The 19684-nt window shown below is 42.2% G+C and overlaps 1 long non-coding RNA gene across 1 annotated transcript; it reads left to right on the forward strand.

Annotated features, from left to right (window-relative positions):
* The first annotated feature begins 425 nt into the window (after positions 1 to 425).
* On the forward strand, positions 426 to 16894 carry LOC125641128 (uncharacterized). Its single transcript, XR_012669786.1, has 3 exons — positions 426 to 524; positions 13286 to 13394; positions 15608 to 16894. It is a non-coding gene; the product is annotated as an uncharacterized LOC125641128 (long non-coding RNA).
* Positions 16895 to 19684: the final 2790 nt, after the last annotated feature.

Here is a 19684-nt window from a genome sequence, read left to right on the forward strand (position 1 = left end):
TTTGCTAAAAAATCAGGAAAGATGGTCTTGTGATTTATAGAACTGGACAAGGACTGAGGAGTCCTAGGTTCATTTCCCATCTCTGCCACAGACTTGCTATCTGCCTCAGTTTCCCTCTCTGTAAAGAGGGATGCTAGTACTTCCCTACTTTGCAAGGTTGTTGTGAAGATAAATTAATGTGTTGGGATACTATAGTGCAGGGAACCGGATAAGTATTACATACTTACACCAGATGGAGAAAACAAGTAGTTTATTTTATTTTTATCCACTGAAGCCATTGCATCTGATTCCACTCCTCAGGCTGGATATTGAAAGTATTTCCAGTATCTCTTCTCATATTTTTCTGTTTTAAATTCCACAGCTACCTCAGAGTCCAAATTTGAACAACCAAGTAAATATCAAAGACCCCAGCTGCCAATCACCTACTATGCTACAATGCTCAACCCAATGAGTAATGGTAAGAATTACCCTGCTGGTTCCCTTAGGGCTGTAGAATCTGCACAACAAATTCTTTGTATATCCAGGTACGTGCTTTACTTCCTTTTCTCTTTAAAACCACCAAAAGCTTTATACCTTAAAACACACTAATAAAGTTAAGTTATTATTCATGACTGCCCCACCCTGCCCCTCCACTCCTCTTTGGGACTTCAAAGTACCTGGGGATTCTGATTTAATAGTTTGCTAAAATAAAATATATATAAATACATTCAGCTCTAAGGACCCATTCTGGCTGTGGAATTTCATTGCTAAGCATTGTGATGCTGACATAGAGAACGCTTTTGTTTGAACCCCATGAGATTTAATGGAATAAAGTAAAGCTTTGCTTGAGGCTTTCAAAAGCTAGCACTATGCCTGTGCATCCATTATACATGACAGAATGATTATACTACAAAAAAAATTACATGCACAACCTTTTTGTTTTTTTGGCTTCAGGCACTATAGCAGTGTCTGGTCCAGTGCACACTATGTGGTTGGTTTCCCCCCCCCCCCCCCACCACATTGATACATAAACAACTTTAGGGGGGTGGTGGTGGTGGTGAAGAGGGTGGGAGCCTGAAATCACATTGGGATTGTCTAAACACAGTGAGAAAACAATCCAAAGAATGTGCTGCATTAAGAAGGATCTGTTTGAATTATCACATGCTTTAGATCAGTGGCTCTCAATCTTTTCAGACTACAGTACCCTTTCAGGAGTCTGATTTGTCTTGTGTACCCCAAATTTCACCTCACTTATACACTACTTGCTTACAAAATCAGATATAAAAATACAGAAGTGTCACAGCACACTACTACTGAATAATTGCTTGCTTTCTCATTTTTACCATTTAATTATAAAATAAATCAATTGGAATATAAATATTGTACTTACATTTCAGGGTATAGTATGTATAACAGTATAAACAAGTCATTGTCTGTATGAAATTTTAGTTTGTACTTAGTTTGCTAGAGAAACTGCTTTTTATGTAGCCTGTTTTTAAAACTAGGCAAACATCGAGGTGAGTTGAGGTCCCCCCCCAACCCCAGAAGACTTGGGAGTGCAGACCCCTGGTTGAGAAACAATGCTTTAGACATGAGGGAAGGTCCTTGATTTTCCCAGTCTCTTGTTGCTCTGAAACTAAAGGAAAAGGATGTAGAATATGTTGAAAACTTACTGGGGAATCCTGAACACTACGTACAAGTCTCTAAGACTTTTTTTTTTTTTTTAAAAGGACATACTCACTCCTTGGAGTCACAGGTTCAGGTCCATGCAGGGTCCAAGCCTGTTAGCCTTCCAGGGTAAAATGAGTTTAGTACAACTTACTGCATGGGGATAGTCATGATACAATTTAAAAAAAAAAAAGCTCTGCGTCTTCTCCATGGATACTAAAGATACCACAATACTTTTCAAAGGAGTAGCGGTTTTCTCAGTATCCCTTACCAAATGGGAACCCTCTATCAATTATTATGAAACATACTGTGGACAGTTTGACTTTTTCCACACCATGTGGCAGCATTTTCTGCTGCTATACTAATGTGTGAACTGCTTTAGAATGGAAGGTGCTATGTACCTGTAAAACGATATTATTGAGATGGCATTTGTTTTGATCCACACTTTCTTTGATCTGTTAGATTTGATATTGTCTCGCGTTAGTGTTTTGAAACTCACTTTTTTTGTGGTGGTGGGGGCTATATGAACACTCTAAATTATGGAACAGAAGAGACTCTGAAGCCTTTAGAAGCCTGTCCTTCTCCACCAAGTCAGTGGCAGTTTTGCCACTCGCTCAAATGGGAGCAGGCTCAGGCCCGAATTTTAAATACCAGACTCTCAGTACATACTCTCTTGCAGCTTATGAAACCCAAAGCAATCTAAAAACTAATGGTATTTACTAGGGCTGTCAATTAATCACAGTTAACTCATGCGATAAACTCAAAAATTAACCATGATTAAAAAATTAACCGCACTTTTAATTGCACTGTTAAACACTAAAATACCAATTGAAATTTATTAAATATTTTTGGATGTTTTTCTAAATTTTAAAATATATTCAATTACAACACAGAATACAAAGTGTACAGTGCTCACTTTATACAGTATTTTTATTACAAATATTTGCACTGTAAATGATAAACAAAAGAAATAACATTTTTCAATTCCCCTCACACAAGTACTGTAGTGTGATCTTTATCATGAAAGTACAATTTACAATGTAATTTTTTTGTTACATAACTGAACTCAAAAACAAAACAACCTAAAAAAGTCCACTCAGTCCTATTTCTTGTTCAGCCAATTGCTCAAACAAGTTTGTTTACATTTGCAGGAGATAATGCTCCCTTTTCTTTACAATGTCCCCTGAATATGAGAACAGGTATTCCCATGGCACTATTGTACCCGGCGTCACAAGATATTTACATGCCATATGCACTAAAGATTCATATGTCCCTTCATGTTGAACCACCATTCCAAAGGACATGCATCCATGCTGATGACGGGTTCTGCTCAATGATCCAAAGCAGTGCAGACCGACACCTGTTCATTTTCATCATCTGAGTCCGACGCCACCAGCAAAAGGTTGATTTTCTTTTTTGGTGGTTGGGGTTCTGTAGTTTCTGCATCAGAGTGTTGCTTTTTAAAGACTTTGTTGAAAGCATGCTCCACACCTCATCCCTCTCAGATTTTGGACGGCATTTCAGATTCTTAAACCTTGGTTCGAGTGCTGTAGCTATCTTTAGAAGTCTTCCATTGGTACCTTCTTTGCGTTTTTGTCAAATCTGCATTGAAAACGTTTTTAAAGCGAACATGTGCTGGGTCATCATACAAGATGGCTATAACATGAAATATATGGCAGAATGCGTGTAAAATGGAGCAGGAGACATTGAACTCCTTGGGGGAGATTTGTGTCACTAAGTAACGAACGCATTATTTTTGTAACGAGCATCATCCGTATGGAAGCATGTCCTCTGGATTGGTGGCCGAAGCATGAAGGGGCGTACGAATGTTTAGCATACTGGCATGTAAATACCTTGCAATGCTGGCTACGAAGTACCATGCGAATGCCTGGTCTCACTTTCAGGTGACATTGTAAATAAGAAACAGGCAGCGTTATCTCCTGTAATTATAAACAAACTTGTTTCTCTTAGCGATTGGCTGAACAAGAAGTAGGACTGAGTGGACTTGTAGGCTCTAAAGTTTTACATTTTGTTTTTGAATGCAGTTTTTTGTACATAATTCTACATGTGTAAGTTCAGCTTTTATGATAAAGAGATTGCACTACAGCACTTGTACTAGGTGAATTGAAAAATACAATTTATTTTGTATTTACAGTGCAAATACTTTTAATAAAAATAAGTATAAAGTGAGCACTGTACACTTTCAAATATTGATTTCAGTTACAGCACAGAATGTAGGGAAAAAAATCCACAAATATTTAAATAAATGGTATTCTATTAAGTGTGCTTGATTGTGTGATTAAAAAAATTTAATTGCGATTAATCACTTGACAGCCCTACTATTTACTGCTTCCTAACTGCGGAGATATGTGATCATTTACTTTGCTTCCACTGCTCCAGAAAACTTGGATATTTAGTACCGGATTCATTGACCTCTCTTGCAATATCTAAACAGCTTTGAGCGGAAAAACACAATCCCACCTCTCAGAAGGAAAAGCTCAGACTTATTTGTGCATGGCTGTGGCTTCAGCTTCCTTTGTTTTTCTCCTGTGATGCATTAGGCCTGTTTTTAAAGTTGCAGAAAAGAGACCTTGAAGTGCTAGGGAAAATGTGTATTAAATGTACTGGGGGGTAGGAGGGGATCATTTTTGAGGAGGTGGGTACTCAGTTATTTCTAAAAATCAGGCCCCTTTATGGTGTCCCAGATTGCGCACCCAAAATGTATTATTAAAACCATCCATACATTTTACATCTTCTTTGTGTACTAGCTTGTTAAAGCCAGTTAAAATACAGGGGTCTTCTCCTAACAAAGAGATGGCCTCAAATAAAGTCAGTATTGCCAATCCCAAGCATTCAAAAATGAGTCAGGCCCTTAAAAAATGGAATTTGGTTAAAAATCATGACTCTTAAATTAAATGTTTAGGATCTTTTGTTTTTGATTTCCAGTGTTTGAGCATTTACGGTTCACATTTTCAAGCTTTCCTTCTGCATCCGTGAGTTAAAATTTTTTCCAAATGAAAGCAGAGATTGTCATGTAATCCTATCACTCCTGGATCTGAGGCTTTAAGGAAAACTCTAAATATTGTAAGATTTGTGATAGCCACAAGAGATGGCAACACTGCAATGTATTGATGCAGTTGTAAGCTGTGGGACCAAACTGACAGGCACTTTGAGTGTTAGAGGGAGTAGGGGCACAAGGAGGCCCTTCCCGCTGTGACACCAGTGTAGGAGGCAGCCATAAGTTGGCTGAAAGCACAAGAGAGGAGGAGTGACAAACATTTGTGGCCAATACTCACTGCTCTAGAGAGGACATGTCAGGGTGGTGTAAGGCATGGTCTGTCCCGGCCCCCAATTTGGCAGGGCTGCAATGGAAGGAGCACAGGTCACAGCTTTGTAAAGATACAGAAAGAGCTGCTGCTCATCATGCTCCCTCTAGCAACCAAGAGGCATTTTTAGCTTTCACTCCACCCGTGCATGCAGTACACATCCAATTTTAATTGCTGAATTGTCAACATCCTAAAAAACATATGCCAAAACAGAAATACTGATGTTATGGTGCAATATAGAGTTAAAACCACTTGCATTTCTATTGTGGTTTTTCATCCAAGGATTTCAAAAGTGCTTTACAAACTTCAGTGAAACCCCATGACAGCCCTGTGATCTAGATCAGTGTTTTACCTGTTTGCAGCTGGGAAAAGGGGGTCCTATTTAAAATTGGAGAATAGTGAATAATATTTTTATTATAAAAATACTCCTCATAGGCCGTCATAAGAAGAACGGCCATTCCCCAAACGTTTATACCACCTCCAATCAGTTTGCCTGAATATTCTCAAACAGTGAATAAAAAGGTAGAGGAGGGTGGAGTATGTATTTAGTTGAACTGAACAGCAGTTAGGAATATGACCAAATATTCATAAATGCTGGGTTTGCAGCATTTGACCTTCATAATTCCTGCTTAAATTATATTTTTTATTGTATGTCTGAAGCCAAAACAATAGATTCAGAGCTCTGAGTGGCTCCTTTCAGCCACCACCCAGAACAAAAATTACATGGAGTAGGACATGATTGTGTCTAACCTGCTATGGAAGGAGAGGAGTGAGACTGTGGAAGAGGCCACTCTAGCACTGACAGCGGGGCTAGAAAACACATTACTCACTCCTCATAAACACTGCACCCTAGTCAAGGGGGCAGTCTCCACTATATGTGTGCTTCCAGCGCTCCTCAAGGTACCATGTTGTGCCAGCATGATACACAATACTACTTGGGCTGTTTCTTGGTATGCTGCATACCATGTCAGTGACTTCAAGACATAATCTAATCTGTAAGCATTGCAAATCTTTGTTCTGTATATTGTGTCTAGGATAGCAGAGTTGGCTCAGTCTCTTTTTTTTTTTATAATATTCCTTTAATAGTATTAAGTTTGTCCTTCAGGGGAAGGAAGAAATATTCAATATATTAAATGCTGCTTATTAATCAAAAATGATATAAATTCTAGAACAAAAGGATTTTCACTGTTTTCAAACACTTTTCCTTTTCATTATAAAGGGAGTCCTCTGCTGAAAAGCACACTAATCTTCAACTGAAGTTCATCCTTCCTGTCATAAATATAAAGGGAAGGGTAACCACTTATCTGTATACAGTACTATAAAATCTCTCCTGGCCAGAGGCAAAGTCCTTTTACCTGTAAAGGGTTAAGAAGCTCAGGTAACCTGGCTGGCACCTGACCCAAAATGACCAATGAGGGGACAAGGTATTTTCAAATGTGGAGGGGGGAAAAAGGCTTTTGTCTGTCTATAATACCTTTGCCGGGAACAGATCAAGGATGCAGGCCCTCCAATTCTTGTCAAGTTAGTAAGTAAGCTAGCTAGAAAATGCCTTAAGTTTTTTTTGTTTTTTTTGTTTTTGGCTTGTGAAACTCACTGTGCTGGAGGAAATGTGTATTCCTGTTTTTGTGTCTTAAGGTTTTGCCTAGAGGGATTCTCTGTGTTTTGAATCTGACTGCCTGTAAGATTATCTTACATTTTGATTTTACAGAATTGTTCGGGTTTTTTTTTTTTTTGTTCTAATAAAGTTCAGTTTTTTAAGAATCTGATTGTTTTTTTGGGGGGCCTTAAAAATCCAAGGCTGGTCTGTGCTCACCTTGTTTATTCTCACACCTCCCCAGGAAAGGGATGTAAGGGCTTGGGGGGGGGGGGGAGAAATATTTTGGGGAAATAAGAACGCCAAGTGGTCCTTTCCCTGATTTGTTTGTTTGGTATTTTTTGTTTTATTTAAATCACTTGGTGGTGGCAGCATTTACCTAATCCAAGGGCAAAGACTTTGTGCCTTGGGGAAGTTTTAACCTAAGCTGGTAGAAATAAGCTTAGGTGGGATTTCATGCAGGTGCCCACATCTGTACCCTAGAGTTCAGAGTGGGGAAGGAACCCTGACAGCTCCCTAAGCTCAAAGCCAGCAGACATTGCAGGACTGAATTAATGTGAACTGTAAACAAAGAGTGGGCTGTGTTAGAGATGAGGTGGGGGAGGAACTTGGAGATTTGGGAGAGAAGAGGATAGGGAAATAGCAAACATTACAATCTCCACTTCCCCATTAAATGAGTCAGAGCTGACAGGAGTGAAGGCATGACACTTCTGGAGCCTGATTTTCTTTGTTTTTCTGTCCAATGATTTTGAGGAGCCAAAAATTCAGTTGAAGGCAATGGGATATGAAAAGCAGGCTCTTTGTAACTGCACAAGCACATAACTCTCTCTCTCTAAATCTGCTCTGGCTTCTGGAAACATCTAGTTTACACTAGACATATTCAGAGACTTAACAGTGGTATTCAAATAACCACTCCTGTACTAACATTACATTATTGTGGCCATAATAGTGATAGATTGAGAGAGAAGGGCTGAATACAGATCAAAGAAGGAGAGCTCTTTGGTGGGTGAGAATGGGCATATGAGGGATGAATTGGTGGTTAAATCAGAACTAATGTGAGAGAGGGGCATAATAGATGAGTGCAAGTGTTTAAAGAAGAGTGAATAAGCAAGATAGTGAAAGGGGTATGTGGAGAAGGGGGAAGTGTGACTATTTGGGAATGGGGTTGCGGCATAACTTCTTAATTTAAACCTATATTTTATTAACTGCTCTTTTCCCATTTCTCTTTCTCTCTGAGATGAACTGAAATGCCCCTCCTTTTCTCTGTTCAAAGCTACAGACTATCAGACAGAAGAAAGAGACTCTGTCACAGTAGATATTGCAGTCCCTGAAAACTGATCCCTTAAACACAGTCAGCTCCTTGTTAAGTAACAATCAACCATGTCACTTCACTCCATCCTAACCAAATGGGGACAGGTACAGTAATGTCTGGAGAAAAGGGGAATCAAGCTCCTGCCAGTTACGGATCAGTGTGGAATTTAAATACTAATAGCCAGGCTGAATAGTGTTCTCTGAACTCAGGGTCCTCTCCTGCTCCTTACTATGGGCACATGGAAATCAGTGGTGCCTGTTGTCCACAAACTGCACAGCCTGTGTAAAAGGTATGTATATTTCAAGGTCATCTTACTAATATACACAAAGAACAACTGACTGCTTTCACTCTGAAGGACTTCCATTTTAAATGAAAGACAGCATAACAAGAGAGCAAAAGTAAGTATTAGTGAGAGTGTGCAGTGTGCATCTCCTCTGTAACATGCTGCATCAACTCTGCATTATAAAATGCTGCAAGTGAAAGTCTTAAAGGTGCAGTGTACAGCAAAGTGCACCACATAGGATGAAAGATGGTTCTGCAAGTAACCCATTGTCCTGCTAAGGCAATGGAGATCATTTGGGTTGATTCAGCTTAACCTTTGAGACTCACATTAGATTGGGCTAAGAGCAAGGACTCTTCACTGGCAGGGAGGGACTCCATTTAGGCTGCTCTTTCCCTGAAAGTGTCACTCAGAGACCCTCTGTCATTGTTCTCAGAACTGCTAAGTTTTTCTGAGTTATTTTTATTCATGATCGTTTAGCTTTCCCTTATTCTATCTAGTTTTCTCCAGAGGTGTTTGGGGGCATCAACAGAGGAGGCAAATGTGAAATAAAATGCTGTAAAAGCTCTGTGGTTGTAGTGGTGCTGCAGGTTGGGAGGCAGATAAACATTGTATACAGCAGGAAAAATATTTGCTTTTCATTAAGTTGTGCAATATATTGGAGAGGGAGAAAATTTGTCTCCCACCTCAAGTGATTGTACTGGGCGTCTTATATGATCAGATTTCATACTTTCTGATGTGCTAGAAAGACATTTTTAATTTTATTCTACTTCATTGAATGAAAGTAGTAAATCACCATAATCTTTTCTCTTCCTTCAAGTGACCAAGTTTGTGTCCATCATCTTCATTTTAGCACACAGTAGAGAAGGTTGAAAAATAAAGCCCTCCAAGGGGAGGGGAAGAGAAGCCTCTGGGTCTTTGAGACAAGCCTGCGTCGCACAGCTCCCTGCATATCCTGAAGTGATCCAGGCACACCCATATTGTACAGTGTGCTCCACCAGAGACTAAAGCTCAAACTTTTAGCTGAGCTGAATTTGCATATTTAAAGTGTTTACCTTATTTATTTCATTAACTACAGCTAGTCTCCTAACCTAGTGCTTAACATGTCTTAAAGGCAGATTTTACCAGCCATAGGCAAATGTTGCACCATAGTGCATTAAACCTGTGTTTGGTTTTTTTTTTTTTCCTCACATATATGTACACACAAGTATTTTCAGAAGTGGCTGCTGTTTACGTGGGGGCAGGTGTTTTTTTTTAACTGTAGTCAATTGTAGGTGCAGATATTAGTTGCAAAACCTCTAGTTACCTGATTAATGGGGCAAACATGTAGCTCAATAACTGTCTACCATCAAATAAAAAACAGACTTACTGTGTGTGCAAAATTTTCCTTGCTAAAAAGGAGACCAAGTTGAGTCCTGACTCATCATACAAGGTGCAGAGCTTATGAGATGCTGATCCCCTCAACTGCTTTGTATTTTGCAGGATCAGGGACATGGCTTGCACACAGATAAGCAATGAAAGCTCTGAAATGACACATTAGTTATTTACGGAGCAAGAGATTATTAAAATACAGCAGAATATTTATCTGTTGTCTCTGGCAGAACATACATCAACATTCTCCTATCAGCAAAGAGCTATGTATGTGTCCTGATAAAAATAGTTGAAGAAAGATAGAAGAAACATTTACCAAACATGGGCAGTCAGTCAGTGGAGCTGGAAACTCATTTTCAACTTGACTGCCCCCCCCCCCCCCAGAAAGAGAGAAAAGATGTTGTCAGGAATTAAGAATTATTTTTAAACTTGCCTTCTGTGTTTGGAATCTCAGCAAGAAGAGTTAAGTTTTAATCAGTTGTGTTTTGAAATGGAAATACATCTACACTTATACAATGTGAAGAGCCTCATTTATGCCCCACTAATGCCCATACAACCTCATTACTTATGTTAATATTTTCAGATTTGTATCCCTATTTGGAAACTTGGACAGGTACTGGTAGTATATTTTGATACTAAAGAGGCAGTACTGGACTTCTTGACACTTTTTCATACGAGACCCAGGATCTAAGATTTTTCAGCTCTAACTTGTGTGCCTTTCAGTTCATGTCTTTAAACTGCTGCAATATATGCTCTCTGACATTTAGTCTTTGAAGACATTGTTTCTTGTTCTACCTCTCAGAATACTGTTTAGCCACTAGCTGTACACAATGGAATTCTTTATTTATAATTAAAAAGGAAACATAGGAAATTCTGTTTAAAAATTGCTGTTACAGAATGGTTAAGGTTGTAAAATGAAACACTCAATCAGAAAATAGTGAAGTTAAAATTACATACACATGAGAGATAGTGAAAGGATCATGTATGGAATATGCAAGAGACCCCTTAACTAAACAGAATTATTGAAAAATTAATCCTTGCATCATCCATGTGTGTGATTTTCTTGTTTTTTGCATTCTTGCCTGAGTGTGTCCCTGTGGAGGTAGATTTTCAAGGGGTTCCTACGAGGCAAGCAGTATAAGGGTTTATTTCTAAATTCTCACTTTCTTTTTTGAAAGGCAAGGTAAGTGTGATTGGGGTCTATTAGATGTTCCCTTTCCCTGCTGGAGGAGGTGGGACCCTGATACCCTCCTGCTTAAGGAAAACCTGCTCAGACCAGGGCAACAATAACACTTAGTCCTCCAGAGGCCTAGGAAAGGCCAGGAGGAAATACTGACCAATTGGGAGTCAGCAAGACAGTAAAGAAAGACTTGCCTGCTTTCTCTGAGTGATGTGTTGGGTGAGGCTGGGACAGAACTGCAGCAGAGCACCTCAGTACTAGCCCAGAACCTCAGGGCCTGCTCAGGGCTTTTGCTTAAAGGACTAGGTGACTACACTACCACTTACTTTGGTATAATTTATGTAGCTCAGAGGTATGACTAAACCACCACCCAAGTGACTTAAGTTACATAGACCTAAGAGCCAGTGTGGACAGTGCTATGTTGGCAGGAGAGTTTCTCCTGCTGACATAGCTACTGGCTCTCTGAGGTGGTTTTATTATGTTGATGGGAGAGCGCTCTCTCTCCCATCGGCATAGTGTCTTCACCAGACGTGCAGTTACATTGGTGCAGCTGCGCTGAAGTAGCACTTGTAGTGTAGACTAGCCCTAAGAGTTACCGTTTGTTTGGAAGTTAAAGGCACAGACAGCTAAAATTTTGAATTTGTTGTTCAACCACTTAAAGACTGAAGCTGAACTCATGACACTGGCTGTTCTGCTGCCGGCTGGCTGCCACAGTAATCCTTTAATTCTGTTCTGTCCTCCTATTTTTGGAAAATGAGGTCAGGAAACACAATTGTACTAGAGTAACAGCCGTGTTAGTCTGTATTCGCAAAAAGAAAAGGAGGACTTGTGGCACCTTACAGACTAACCAATTTATTTGAGCATAAGCTTTCGTGAGCTGTAGCTCACTTGCTTATGCTCAAATAAATTGGTTAGTCTCTAAGGTGCCACAAGTACTCCTTTTCTTTTTACAATTGTACTAGTTATGTTTTAAGGTATTTATCAGATGTTTCTTTTTTGAATACTGTCATGGGGGCCTTGCAAGAAATTGTGAATGCTCAGTATCTTGCAGGGTTGTGCCCTAATCACGTTTGTAGTTTTGAAGATTGTTACCTTTTTTGACCCAAAGAGTTTTGCAGGTTGCTTTCATCAGGAGGAGAAATTGATGTTGGAGTTACGTATGCAGGATACAGTCCTGTTTATTTATAGAGAGTATACCAAGTCTTGTTTCCCTGCATCCAGGAGGAATCAAACTGGACACAATTTTTCTGCACGTACTTCCAAGCTCCTTTCAGGCAGCGCTCAGTCAGTCACAAAAGTTCATCTCTCGGCTTTTTCTGTGGGACATACTCCCAGTGCTTGTTCAGGTTGTGTCCTTGGCTTTCTGCTCATTTTCTGAATTTGTTTCTGTGGTGTATTCTCACTGCTTTTCTACCTCCTACACACCTCCTACTAAACAGTACTCAGTACTTCCGCTGATGTGTCTTGCATGTGCCTTTGTTCTGGGTGAGGTTGCTTTTGTTTCAGCTTATTGTACAATGGTTTTGCACAGCTATATTAAATGAATGGTGGGGATTGCACCCACTGGCTTCAATGAAGTTTAACTCATAACAATAACCCACCCCATAACAATAGCAGTCAAATTTCAGTCTTCAAACTGGTGGCCTTTTGGGGTCATGCGATGGCTAACTTCATTAATAAGGCAGAGGGGTTTTCCCTTTTCTCTGGAGAATTAGTGTATTCAATGACAATGGAGTACAGAACCAGGCCGGATAAACAAAGTATCTGGTATGGCAACTACTGTGTATTGGTGTAAGCAGGCTCCAGAGGATTGAGTTGACAGAACAATTTTTTCTTCCCTTATCTTGATAGATCAGGAAATTAGAGAAATGGATGTGGTGATAAAACAAATGAAATTGAATGGGGGATGGGGCAGTTCTGAAACATGTCCTCCTATATTCCTCTTATTTAATTCAAAAGGTGTCATTAGTACTGTTAGTAGGTATTGCTGCAACTGACTTATCACTGTAAGCCATTTAATCAGTTGTCTTTTTTCCAAAGCAAGCCATTTCTCTTGAATAATGACTTGACCTCCTCTATTACATCCTCTAATACTTTTTTCAGAACTGATGTTAGTAGTACAGTTTAATCAGATGCTTGCTCAGCTGCCTCAGTTACATTAAAGACTGTGGAAATTATTACCGTGATGTTCTTTTTCATTTACACCAGATGAATTTTATGAATGAGAACGAAGAGGACGTTTTCTCATCTAAATGTGGCTATTATCCTTTGACCAGAATCTTCCAGTGTGCATTGAAAAAGAACATACAAATCTTCTTACAATGTATAAAGTGGTATATTGTAGAGGGTATGGCTAAGCAAACATTGCAGTTAGAAGAGCAGTCACAGGAGTGTGACACATACCTAACATTAGTAGTTGGGCTAACAGAGAATTTTGTGTTTGGTGTTGAGTTACTGGTGCTGAATTGGAAGCCTGGATTATTTCTTTTTAAAATAGATCTTTATTTCTAATGGTCTTTTTCATGTGTTATCTTATTTTTGTCTTTTTATTCTCGTTCTGTTTTTCTCATCTCAGTGCTTAAGTAAACTTATTTGCCCTGTGGATTCTTGATGGAACTTCACCAGTCTTGTCGGAGAGGAATCTGCCTTCTCACCATTGTTCCTTGTGTACATTAGGAACACCGGTAAGCGTTTTTTCCTCCGATGATGCAGCTGTAGAGCTAGATTTCAGATTTGAGGCACGTTGATTGGGCAGTGAGGTACTAAAGGGTTGCTTGTAATACCATTGACTGTGTTACCCTATTCCACAGAGACCACTTGATTTTTCTAGAGGTGTCGATCTGGTACTTCTCATGAGTACTACATTCATGAAATTAAAAATATATATACTACCCACTTCAAGCCCCTTTAAAACAGAGGTCACCAACCCATCGATTGCGATCAACTGGTTGATCCTGGAGACTCTCCCAGCTGATTGCGATCTCTGGCTGCAAAGGCATAGCAGGGCTGCCTGCCGTGGCACCCCCTGCCACTCCTGGAAGCAGCTAGTATGCCCCTGCAGCCCCACGGGGGGTGGGGGTGTGTGTGCGCGTGTACTGCCCCTCTCTGCAGGCACCGTCCCTGTAGCTCCCATTGGCCACAACTCCCTGTTCCAAGCCAATGGGAGCTGCAGGGACGGTGCCTGCAGAGAGAGGCAGCACCTGGAGCAATATGCCTTCCCCCAGGGGCTGGAGTGGTGTGGTCATGTGGTGCACTACTGACTGGCACGGTGTGGGGGTGACCCGTCTCATGATGGGGAGGCGGTGCCAATGTGCCTGAGTGGGGCCGGGTTAGGCAGAGAGCTGCCTTAGCCCTGCTGTGCTGCTGACTGGGGGCCGCCTGAGATAAGTGCCCCCCCCCAGTGGGAGCCAGCACCCCATCCCTGAATTTCCTCCCAGAGCTAGCACCCCATACCCCTTCACTGGGGATGGAGTGAGTGGATGGGGCTTCGGGGAAGGGGCAGGGTAGATCCTGGGTTGCCCTTAAATTCAAAAAGTGATCTTGGGAGTAAAAAGGTTGGTGACCACTGCTTTAAAATGTCTGTCACTGCAATACACTTAATGTATAATTTAGATAATGTATGGGTTGGAGGCAAGGTCAAATGAAAGTGCAGAGGTTTGGTTTTATTTACATAATTGCTATTAATAATTTCCTATTGAAGTTAAAATGTTCCAAATGGCAGTAAATGTAGTTTGTGTTCTGATACTAATCATCAGACTGTGCTGTAGTAAAACGCATTGCTGCACATGATTTGATAATTTCAGCACAGGGACTGTAATTACATATTAACATACAAAAATGATGCAGCAAAACAAGGGTTTCTCCAGTTGAGAGCCTGGAAGAACCTGTAACAATTTTTATGTAGTGATGTTGATTTTCATGAACATCTTGAGGAAAATATTAAATCTGGTGGGAAGAACTACAGGATCCTAGCTTCTCCAATATATTGTGTGGAATTATAAACATTACTTGCTCCTCGCATCTTTTCAGAAAGTGTCATAACCACAGTGAAGTGTGTCACTCTTGTTTGAGTGGCCAGTAGATCTGGGCAATAAATGTCTTTTTGGGTTCACTGACACTTCCAAAAAACAGAACAAAACTTCAGTTGTGGGTGGAAGCAACTCTGAAATTTTTGATGAATCAAAGTCTGTTTTGGGTTTCTTCCAGAATGGCGATTTGAATCTGAGTCTCCCGTATCTGATGTGACTGTCCTAACTGAGATAGAGGTTATAACATGGGGACAGTGGTGCTACCGCTTCTGGCCATTTTGACACAGATTTGAGCCAAATAGTTTTTGGTTGACTGAAACTGCATTTTTGGTGAATAATCATCCACAACATTTCTCCCAGTTTTAGTGGCCAGTTAAGTTTGACAGTATGATAATTTGTGTTGATGGATAGTGTGCATGGCTTGGATATGCAGTTGGCAGGGTTCCCTCCCCACTCTGAACTCTAGGGTACAGATGTGGGGACCTGCATGAAAGACCCCCTAAGCTTATTTCTACCAGCTTAGGGTAAAACTTCCCCAAGGCAAAAAACTTTTTGCCCTTGGAGGGTACGCTGCTGCCGCCACCACCAAGTGATTTAATAAGGAATTAGGGAAAGGACCACTTGGAGTTCAGAGTGGGGAGGGAACCCTGACCTGGTGGCAGAGAAGTGGGATTATTTTGAACCAGAGATCATTTTGAACCAAAAGCACAGTAGGATTTTAAAAAGACAATTTTTTATTTCCTTTTGGCTGCTTGGAAGCAGGTTTTTTTAGCTGAGAGCAGCCAGAGTTTTTTTCTCTGCCTCAGGGCAGAGGGGTTAAGTTATAGCAGCAAGGAAATTTACAAACAGGTTTTCTTTTCTTTTTTTAGCTCTCTGATAAACAGGAGCTAGGATGGTGAAATGCAATGTCCAACAGCAACTAGAATTGGCTAAATTTGAAGCTGAAGAGAGACAAAAAGCATGACAGACAGCCTTAAAACGCTTGGAGTTGGAAGCAGAAGAGGAAAGAGGTGAAACGCACGGAGGTGAAACGCTTGGAGATGGAGGTAGCACTGAGGCACTTAGATCTGGAAAAGGCTAAACTGAATCTACCAGTTAACCCTACAAATCCTTCTCTGGGTGCCGCTCCCCACTCAAGGAAATTTCCCACCTACAAGGCAAGCAATGATACCGAGGCCTTCTTGGAAAATTTCAAAAGGGCCTGCCTTGGGTACAGCATCTCTACAGACCAGTACATGGTAGAGCTGAGGCCGCAGCTCAGTGGACCCTTAGCAGAGGTGGCAGCTGAAATGCCTAAGGAACACATGAACAGCTATGAACTTTTTAAAAACCAAGGCCAGAATTGGAATGGGGCTAACACCCAAGCATGCCCATTGGCAGTTCAGAGCCCTAAGGTGGAAACCAGACGTGTCATTTACCCAACATGCCTACCACATTGTAAAAAACTTGGATGCCTGGATATCAGGAGCAAGTGTTAAATCTCCAGAGGAGTTGCCCTTCCTAATGCAAATGGAGCAGTTCCTAGAGGGTGTTCCAGAAGAAATAGAAAGGGGCTTCCCATCTAGGATGTACAAAACTGTAATCAAGGCCGGGGGAGATTGGAGCCAAATGGGTGGAGGTGGCAGAAAAGAGAAACTGGTAGCAGCTGGAGCGAATATCAGAAGGGGCAACCCGAAACGAAACCCTATCACCGGGGGGCAACCCAAGGCCCCAACTACATTCCAAGGAAAACCCCAAACACCTTATCGTCCCACCACACCCGTCTCCAGCAACCAATCTCGCTCCAGTGACCAGTCAGCTGGATGATGTTTTAAATGTAATAAGCTGGGGCATATGAAGGCCAACTGCCCCAAGAATCCCAACAGACTGCAGTTCATTACACCAGACACACACAAGGTCCTCAGGCCTCTCAGGTACCCTCTGAGCAAAGGGAAACTGTGTGGGCTGGAAGAAGGTTACAGCATGGCGGGACACTGGAGCACAGGTGTCAGCTATCCACCAATCCTTAGTGGACCCCAAATTCATCAGCCCAGAGGCCCAAGTGATGATTCAACCATTCATGTTGATCTTTAAGCTTACCTACAGCTGAGTTGCCTGTCAAGTACAAGGGCTGGTCAGGAATGTAGACTTTGCAGTCTATGATGATTAACCCATTCCCATGCTGCTGGGGGAAGATTTAGCCAACCATGTGAAGCTAGCCAAGAGGGTGGGAATGGTCACCTGCAGCTGGGCTAAGCAAGCTTTCACACCTATCCCTGTTCCTGAGCCTTCCACCAGGGCCCAGTCTGTGTTACCAGAGACCCAGACAGAGGTGGTGGAACTGGATCCCCTGCCAACAACTGCAACAGCCATAGCAGATCCAGTTCCCAGACACCCTGCCGGATCCAGTCCCAGAACCGGAACTGGCAAAGCAGAGTTTGCCAGTTCCGGTGTCGAGAGCTTGCAAACCTGTCTACAACTTCAACACCAGAGGGCGCCACAAAGCTTGAGCTGGCGGCGGCAGCAGCAGATAAACCTACACAAGAGGCTCAGTCAGAGCCTGAAATACCACATGGCGCACCAGCGGAGAGCAGTTCACAGTCAATGGAAACAGCCCCATCACCTGCATCGCTTCCAGAAGGACCAGGCCCAGGTCCACAATCCAGTGAGGAACTGATGTCTCCAGCATCAAGGGAATGGTTCCAGGCTGAACAGGAAGCAGATGAAAGCCTCCAGGGAGCTTGGACAGCGGCACGGAGCAACCCACTGCCTCTCTGCTCTTCTGATCAATATCAGTTTGTTGTAGAAAGAGGACTTTTATACAAGAAAACTTTCTGGTGGGCACCAGGAAGACTGGCATCCTCCGACAGTTGGTAGTTCCAACTAAGTACCTGGTAAAGCTCTTAAGCTTAGACCACAATCATCCTAGTGGCCATGCTGGGGTAAGCAGGACCAAAGACTTTGTGGAGGCCATTCCACTGGGAGGCAATGGACAAGGATGTTTCTACCTATGTCCGGTCTTGTGAGGTATGCCAAAGAGTGGGAAAACCCCAAGACCAGGTCAAAGCCCTTCTCCAGCCACTCACCACAATTGAGGTCCCACTTCAGCGAGTAGCTGTGGATATTCTGGGTCCTTTCCCAAAGAAGACACCCAGAGGAAAGCAGTACGTACTGACTTTCATGGATTTTGCGACCCGATGGCTGGAAGTAGTAGCTCTAAGCAATACCAGGGCTAAAAGTGTGTGCCAGGCACTAACAGACATTTTTGCCAGGGTAGGTTGGCCCTCCAACATCCTTATGGATTTGGGAACTAATTTCCTGGCAGGAACCATGGAAAGCCTTTGGGAAGCTCATGGGGGTGAATCACTTGGTTGCTACTCCTTACCACCATCAAACAAATGGCCTGGTGGAGAAGTTTAATGGAACTTTGGGGGCCATGATACGTAAATTCATAAATGAGCACTTCAACGATTGGGACCTAGTGTTACAGCAGTTGCTCTTTGCCTACAGGGCTGTACCACATCCCAGTTTAGGGTTTTCACCATTTCAACTTGTGTGTGACTATGAGGTTAAGGGGCCATTACAATTGGTGAAGCAGCAATGCGAGGGGTTTACACCTTCTCCAGGAACTAACGTTCTGGACTTTGTAAACAACCTACAAAACACCCTCCGAGCCTCTTTAGCCCTTGCTAGAGAGAACCTACAAGATGCTCAGGAAGAGCAAAAAGCCTGGTATAATAAACATGCCAGAGAGCCTTCCTTCAAAGTAGGGGATGAGGTTATGGTCTTGAAGGCGCTCCAGGCCCATAAGATGGAAGTGTCGTGGGAAGGGCCATTCACAGTCCAAGAGCACCTGGGAGCAGTTAACTATCTCATAGCATTCCCCACCTCAACCCTAAAGCCTAAGGTGTACCATGTTAATTCTCTAAAGCCCTTTTATTCCAGAGAATTGAAAGTTTGTCAGTTTACAGCCCAGGGAGGAGATGATGCTGAGTGGCCTAAAGGTATCTACTATGAAGGAAAAAGTGATAGTGGTGTGGAAGAGGTGAACCTCTCAATGACTCTGACATATGCAGCGCCAGCAGATCAAGGAGCTGTGCACTAGCTTCGCGCCGATGTTCTCCGCCACCCCAGGGTGGACCGAACAGGCAGACCACTCCATTAACACAAGTAATGCTCACCCAAGTAGAGCCCAACCTTACCAGGTGTCTCCTCAAGCTAAAACTGCTATAGAACGGGAGATCCAGGATATCCTACAAATGGGTGTAATCTGCCCCTCTGACAGTGCATGGGCATCTCCAGTTGTTCTAGTTCCCAAACCAGACAGGGAGATACGCTTTTGTGTGGACTACCATAAACTAAATGCGGTAACTTGACCAGACACACGTAGATGAGCTATTGGAGAAACTGGGATGTGTCCAGTTCCTCTCTACCTTTAGACTTAACCAAGGGGTACTGGCAAGTACCACTGGATGAATCTGCCAAGGAAAGGTCAGCCTTCATCACCCATGTAGAGCTGTATGAATTTAATGTGCTCCCTTTTGGGCTGTGAAATGCACCTGCCACCTTCCAAAAACTTGAAGATGGTCTCCTAGCAGGATTGGGAGAATCTGCAGTCACCTACCTTGACAATGTGGCCATCTTTTTGGATTCAGGGGCAGAACACCTGGAGCATCTGCAAAAAGTCTTTGAGCGCATAAGGGAGGCAGGACTAACTGTTAAGGCTAAAAAGTGTCAAATAGGCCTAAACAGAATGACTTACCTTGGACACCAGGTGGGTCAAGGGACTATCAACCCCCTACAGGCCAAGGTGGATGCTATCCAAAAGTGGCCTGTCCCAAAGTCAAAGAAACCGGTCCAATCTTTTTTAGGCTTGGCTGGATATTACAGGCAATTTGTACCGCACTATAGCCAAATCGCAGCCCAACTGACAGACCTAACCAAAAAGAAACAGCCAAATGCAGTTC

This window comes from Caretta caretta, chromosome 8 (assembly GCF_965140235.1).
Source record: "Caretta caretta isolate rCarCar2 chromosome 8, rCarCar1.hap1, whole genome shotgun sequence".
In the NCBI taxonomy this organism is placed as follows: domain Eukaryota; kingdom Metazoa; phylum Chordata; order Testudines; family Cheloniidae; genus Caretta; species Caretta caretta.